Here is a 6513-nt window from a genome sequence, read left to right as displayed (position 1 = left end):
CACAATGTGTTATTTGAACAATAACAAACAATGCTGTGAGAGTCTGCATTTTTAATGACAGCATGGGGAATAAAAACAATCATAAAAGACCTTGGAGTTCAGAGAATCACATATGAAAAGTTTGTGTGAAGAGTTGACTATTTGACTATTTGTAATGTGGCAAGGTAAGTATTCTATCTGCTTTTGGCCCCGGTTGGGATGTGATTGGTGGACCAATGAGGTGTAAGCAGCCATACTATTTCAGGACTCTTATTCTGATGGGTGTGGTGGTGTCCTGTTGATTCTGGGTTGTCCTCTTCCTGTCCTTTCCTGTTTGTGTTCAGGTAGGATAAGACTCCATTGACTGTGTATTGCTGTGAATGGCTCGAGGCTAACCTGTGCTATTTATAGTCTGATTAGAGTGGGGCTGGTGGTATAGGCATTGCGGCAAATTTGTGGAGGAGTTCGCTTACAGGTATGTTTGGTGATTGTATACAATTTTTCTATCGCTTGTGGTGGTGATGCTTATTATGTGTTGTGCTCAGTAATGTTGGAGTTGGAGTTGGAGTAACCATGTTGAAGTAACCATATAGCTTTGTGTTGGTCTTTGTTCAACCCTAACCGTAAGTACGTTTTTAACTTGGTACACTTGTATAGTTTGGGGCCCTAAACATTTTCAGAAATGGAGCCATTGCAGAAACACCTCATGGTTGACATGGCGACCATTATACTTTCCGCCATAACCAAATTATGTATTTTGTGTCGTATCTCCTGAACCAAACATAACACAGAAAAGGTGATGTCTACCCCTATGTGTTGATGGTTTCAGGGATTACAATGATACCACATGCAAAAACATAAACTGTTCAGGTGAAGAGTTAATGGTGAAATCAGCAAAGTGAGAAGGAAATCACGGTAACACTTAACAATAAGGTTAATTAGTTAACAACATTAGTAAACATGAACTAAGAATGAACAATACTTCTACAGCATTTATTAATCTTAGTTAATGTTAATTTCAGCATTTACTAATGATTTATTAAAATCACAAGTTGTGTTTGTTAACATTAGTTAATGCACTGTGAACTAACATGAATAAACAATGAACAACTGTATTTTCATTAAATAACATCAACAAAGATTAATAAATAGTGTAATAAATGCATTGTTCATGTTAGTTAATACATTAACTAATGTTAATAAATGACACCTTATTGTAAAGTGTTACCGAAATCACAGTATTTACAATAGTCCATACTATGGCTATTACTTTTTCTTTCTTTGATAATTAACTAAAATTTTATTCAATAATACATTAAAAGATTGTTTTCAAGAATACTATCATTTATTTCAGAGAAAATCATCTCAGATAAGTGTATTTTTCCTTACCTCTCAGGCAGAGTCAGGTAGGCGGTAGTATGTTTCCAATACATTCTTGTTCCATCTCAACAACACTCTAACATCACATGCAGATGGCAACGCAATCAGGTGAATAGTTAATGGTTAATTCAGTGACTTTGAGAAGGATTACAATGAAGTCTCAGAAGACGCAGAATGAAATTTCAAACATATTCCATATAAACTTTATTTACAATCACTCTCTGGGGCCAGAGTTGTCTATGTTGTCCACAAGGGGGAAACCAGAGTCCTGCATGTGGGCGGGTACACGCAGGTGAATATTTGATGTAACGGGTGAGATCCATGCAGCTACTATTAGATTGTCTGGTTGAAATGAACGATAGAGCTGCGTGTCATCAGCATAGCAATGGTAGGAGAAACCATGTGCTTGTATAATGGATCCCAGTGATTTAGTGTATATGATGAAGAGGAGGGGTCCAATAACTGATCCCTGAGGAAACCCTGTGACCAGTTGATGTTCTTGGATACCTCTCCTCCCCAAGAAACACTGAAAGGCCTACCTGTAAAATAAGATTAAAACCAGTGGGGTGCAGATCCAGTGACGGTAGACGGGATAATCTGATGATTCACAGTGTCAGAAGTGGCAGATAGATCCAGCAGAATAAGAACTGATGATTTGGAATCCGCTTTCGCAATCTGCAGGGCTATACTGAACAACAGTAAAGCAGTCTCAGTTCTAACAGTATCTGTTTTTTGTTTTTTTTCTAGCCCTTTTGTCTTTTGTTTTATAATATTCTAGCCCACAGAGAGAACTTTGGGAGAAGCTAGGATTCAAGGGTTAAGGTTGTTTGAAGGAAGACATGCTAGCATCGCTATTGAAGAACTGCTACACTACCATCCTCAATAAATTCTTATTCCCACGAAAATTTTGGTCATTAAAAAAAAATAATAATAAATGACACTGAGCCACCTAAAAGACTGCTAAGCAAAAATACAGTAAAGATGATGATACTTGGGGCAACTTTTTAGGTTAGAAGGGGTAGTATGCAGTGGCCTGTCTAGACAGATATTGTCTTGAGAAGAAGTTAAAGTGGATCATAAAGTGTCAGTTGCTGTATTTAAATCCAGAGATGAGAAATGGGTGGGTGACAACAAATGTTGTCTGTGATACAATTGCATGTGTAAATTAAGTCAAGCTGGTTGCCTGATTTGTTAGTGCTTGTGGTGGTAAGCCATTTGAGATTGAATGAAGCTAGGAGTGGATGTCTGCATTGTAAGGCTTCTACAGATGGATTTTGAAGTCCCCAAAGACTACAAGTGGACTGCCATCCACCGAGAATGAGGACAACAGCCCATACAGCTCCTCTATAAAGATGCCCAGTTGACTAGGAAGGCGATAAATCATTACAATATGGAGTTTAACAGGAGCTGTTACCATAATAGCATGCTCAAAAGAATTTCTATTGCATGGGGAAGATAATAAAATATATATATATTTTTTTTTTCTCTGAAATATATGATTTGTATTCTTGAAAACAATCTTTTATTGTACTATTGAATAAAATATTAGTTAAGCTGGTGTTTGTTGCTGTCCAGGTGGATGCTGCACATTGGTGGTGGTTGAGGAGATTCCCCCTTCCATGTAAAGCACTTCGAGTACCCAGAAAAGCGCTACATAAATGTAACAAATTAATATTTTATTAATTAAAACAATCTTTTATTGTACTATTGTATAAAATATTAGTTAATTATCAAAGAAAGAAAAAAATAATAGCCATAATATGGACTTTTGTAAATGCTGTGATACTGTGATGCTCAGATACTGTTATTTCCTTTTCACATTGCTGATTTCACCATTAACTTTTACCTGAACAGTTTGTTTTTGTATATGGTATCATTGTGATCCTTTACCATCAAAAGATAGGGGTAGACATCACCTTTTTCTGTGTTATCATGTTTGGTTCAGGAGATATGACACAAAATGCATAATTCAGTTATGGCGGAAAGTAAAATGGTTGCCATGGCAACCACGAGGTGTTTTTGCGATGGCTCCATTTCTGAAAATGTTCAGGGCCCTAACCTGTACAATTGTACCAAGTTTCATGCTTTTATGAAAAAGTGAACATATCACCTCAAATTTTGCACATCACCTGGACTATAAGCCGATCCCTCGCTGAGGACGCTACATTTGACGCCGCTGCTGTTTTGCTTTTGCTTATGTTATCTGCCTTTTTTTTTTTTTTTTTTTTTTTTTTTTTTTAAATGGACCTTTGTACTTCATTGCTTATGGCTTTGCTGCTTTGTGGGTCGTTTGGGCTGATATCTATAGCTTGGTGTTTCTGCTAGGCTATTTACCAGTTTTATTGCTTTCAAGTACGTGTGTGCGTGTTTTTGACAAATCAGGACATAGATTTGTATAATGACAAGGGTATGATGGGTATTACAAAGAGAAGGTGACTTTTCAGGACTTTACCCCATGTCCCCACTTTTCAAAACGCTTATAAATCACACAGAATGGAGTGTATTGAAAATCTAAAATAGCAGAAAGTTTCCTGTAAGGGGTAGGTTTAGGTGTAGGGTTGGTGTAGGGCAATAGCACATACAGTTTGTACAGTATAAAATCCATTACGCCTATGGGATGTCCCCACTTTTCACAAAAACAAGTGTGTTGTTGTTTTTTTTTTTTTCTTTTTTTTCATTTGTGCTTTCCGCTGTATTGTTTTGTAGTTTGGGTTTCTTTTGTAAATGGTATTAATTTTACTTTGTCATTAACTTTGTTATTTTGTGCTATTTTTGGTTCATTTTGCTGTTTTATTATTTATTTATTTATTTATTATTTTTTTGTGTGTGTAATGTACTGTGCTATTGTCAAGAGTTTATCATTTTTTTCATTTACTGCTTTGTTATTCTTGTGCCATCCAGGCACTGCTATCTGCTTCTGCTGCATCGTGTGCCGTTAGGAGACCCGAGTGCTGGAGTCACTACATCCAGTGTCTGTAAACTTAGTCTGATTGTTGTTCATTCTTTATTATTTGTTGTAATTTTTCTTTTGTAACTTTTGGTTAATGTGTTTCTTATTTCTTTCTCTAGGAGCCAGTGAGGACTTGGTGTGGTGCAGGGGAGGCTAGGTGTGTGTGTGTGTGTGTGTGTGTGTGTACGCGTGCGCAGACGACCTGCCGGCCTGGCCCTGGAGAATTACTTTAATAATCTTGTGGTGTGTTTCCTGGGAGAGAGAATTTTAATTTATTTATTTTTGTATTGATACTCCCGTCTCACTACATCTTATTTGTTTGCCCTCAATTGGTAAAACGTACCTGTGTCCTTTATTGGGAGTATTTCCCTGGCACTCCACCAGGGTGGCGTAGTCTGATTAAACCAATTGTGATTTAGGGTCTTTTAGACCTATGTGAGTGCCACAGTAAGCAATGTACTATAAGGGGGTAATTCTGTGCTCTGCATTTAACCCATCCAAGTGCACACAAACAGTAGTGAACATACACCTGGAGCAGTGTTCGACTGCCCGTGTTAGCTTAGCAACTTTCTAATGACAAACTCCACTGGATCTATTGCTCCACTTTGTCTACAAGACAAAAAGGCAGCACTCTAGATTTTGGAACAAAGCCTTAAGGTCATTGCACACTGACTTGTATACCCCATCCTTTTCTATCAAAATGCATGCTACGGATGCGAAAACGCAGAAAATCAAACTTGATCCGAATTTTTGACGGTCAAAAGTTTCGGAGGCAGTGTGTAAACGTGATTGACACAACGTGAGGTTGTATTTGTTTTTTTAACGTGCGAATATTTCAGGCTCCGTATGCAATGACCGTTAGTGTCAAAATGTCAAATTGGCTTATTGCAATAAACAGAATTATTCAAGGGTAAGCCTTTGTGCAGAGTAGGTTGGTTATTTCTTTAAGAACGATAGATTGGCATATTTATGTGAAGACCATACAAAAAGTTTCAAGCATCACCACAACTTTGTTTTCTTTCACAAGTCAGTAATCTGTGGAATACATCTTCATAGAAACCTCAATCACTGTTCAATAAGAAACATTAACAAGAGGGAATACACGAAGACAAGCAGAATATACCAAAGGACCAACTCCTCAAGGAGAAGAAGCTGTGTTCAGCTGTCGTCATATGTGCAGTGATTTGCCGACGGGCCCCCCGCTCTTCTATGAGAAAGCAGACATGAGGAAGAGGATTTGGAATGTAAATGTCAGCTTTTTCGCAGAGAAAGGGAGAAAAAATAAAGTTTCTACATGACAACAGATGAGCAAACTCCAGAAAATCCTGGAAGGGTGCTTAATTATGGACTTTATTTTTGTTCTCTCCTGCTCAAGACCTTAGAAAAATTGCAATGCGTCTTGCTGAATGTCAGTGGAAACTGAGCGGATCTGAAATGTCAGAGCACGTAAAGGCTCATGAAAGAAAATACAAGAGGAAGAGTTGACATTAAAAGCAGCATTATTACAAAGCAAGTGATGAAACATAAATATTGTGAAGTATTGATACCATTGCATATGACATTAACTAACCCACATTAAAGTGGTAGGAGATTTCTCAGTCTGGCAGACTCTAATCTAATTGGCTGGCTTTGTGCAATTTCCAGGAGTAAGGACATAAAGGACTTTTTTTTTTTTTTTTTTTTTTTAAAATCAGTCTGTAAGGAAGTCATGCAAACCAATATAATGTGTTCTTTTAAGGAAGATCTAAATGCTGGATTTGCCAAAGTTAGTGGCATCAAAGCTCTGATAAATGCTCAGTGCTTGGTTTGAGGAATTAAAACTACTACTTAAACTACTAATATTGTGCTATAATCAATTTCAGAAAAAAAAAAAAAAAAGCCTGGTCATGTTACAAATCAATCAGACAGTCTTTTTTTCTGAATTGAGGTTCATGCACAGAATAAACTGTGATTAGGGCCAGATTATATGTTGCAAGTCACAGGTATGTCTACAAAAGGTCTATTAAATCAGTAACAAGAACAGTCAAATTTTGTGCATTTCTTCATTACATTGCTTACATTAGATTCACCTCTGCATTTAACCATCTCGCGTGCTGCCATTAAAAAAAAAAAAAAAAACATTCCAATATATATAGATCTTGATCTTGGACCATAATGTTAATTGATGCACCCTTTTGTCTACATCCCCTTTAATGAGCATGTGA

General features: G+C 37.0%; 1 long non-coding RNA gene across 1 annotated transcript; it reads left to right on the top strand.

Annotated features, from left to right (window-relative positions):
• The first annotated feature begins 353 nt into the window (after positions 1-353).
• LOC131553768 (uncharacterized) lies at positions 354-5945 on the top strand. The gene is made up of 3 exons (XR_009274257.1): positions 354-454; positions 4261-4330; positions 4429-5945. It is a non-coding gene; the product is annotated as an uncharacterized LOC131553768 (long non-coding RNA).
• Positions 5946-6513: the final 568 nt, after the last annotated feature.

Source organism: Onychostoma macrolepis, chromosome 14 (assembly GCF_012432095.1).
Source record: "Onychostoma macrolepis isolate SWU-2019 chromosome 14, ASM1243209v1, whole genome shotgun sequence".
Classification (NCBI taxonomy): domain Eukaryota; kingdom Metazoa; phylum Chordata; class Actinopteri; order Cypriniformes; family Cyprinidae; genus Onychostoma; species Onychostoma macrolepis.
The sequence above is the reverse complement of the archived record's forward strand: the minus strand, read 5'-3'. Positions and strand labels throughout refer to the sequence as shown.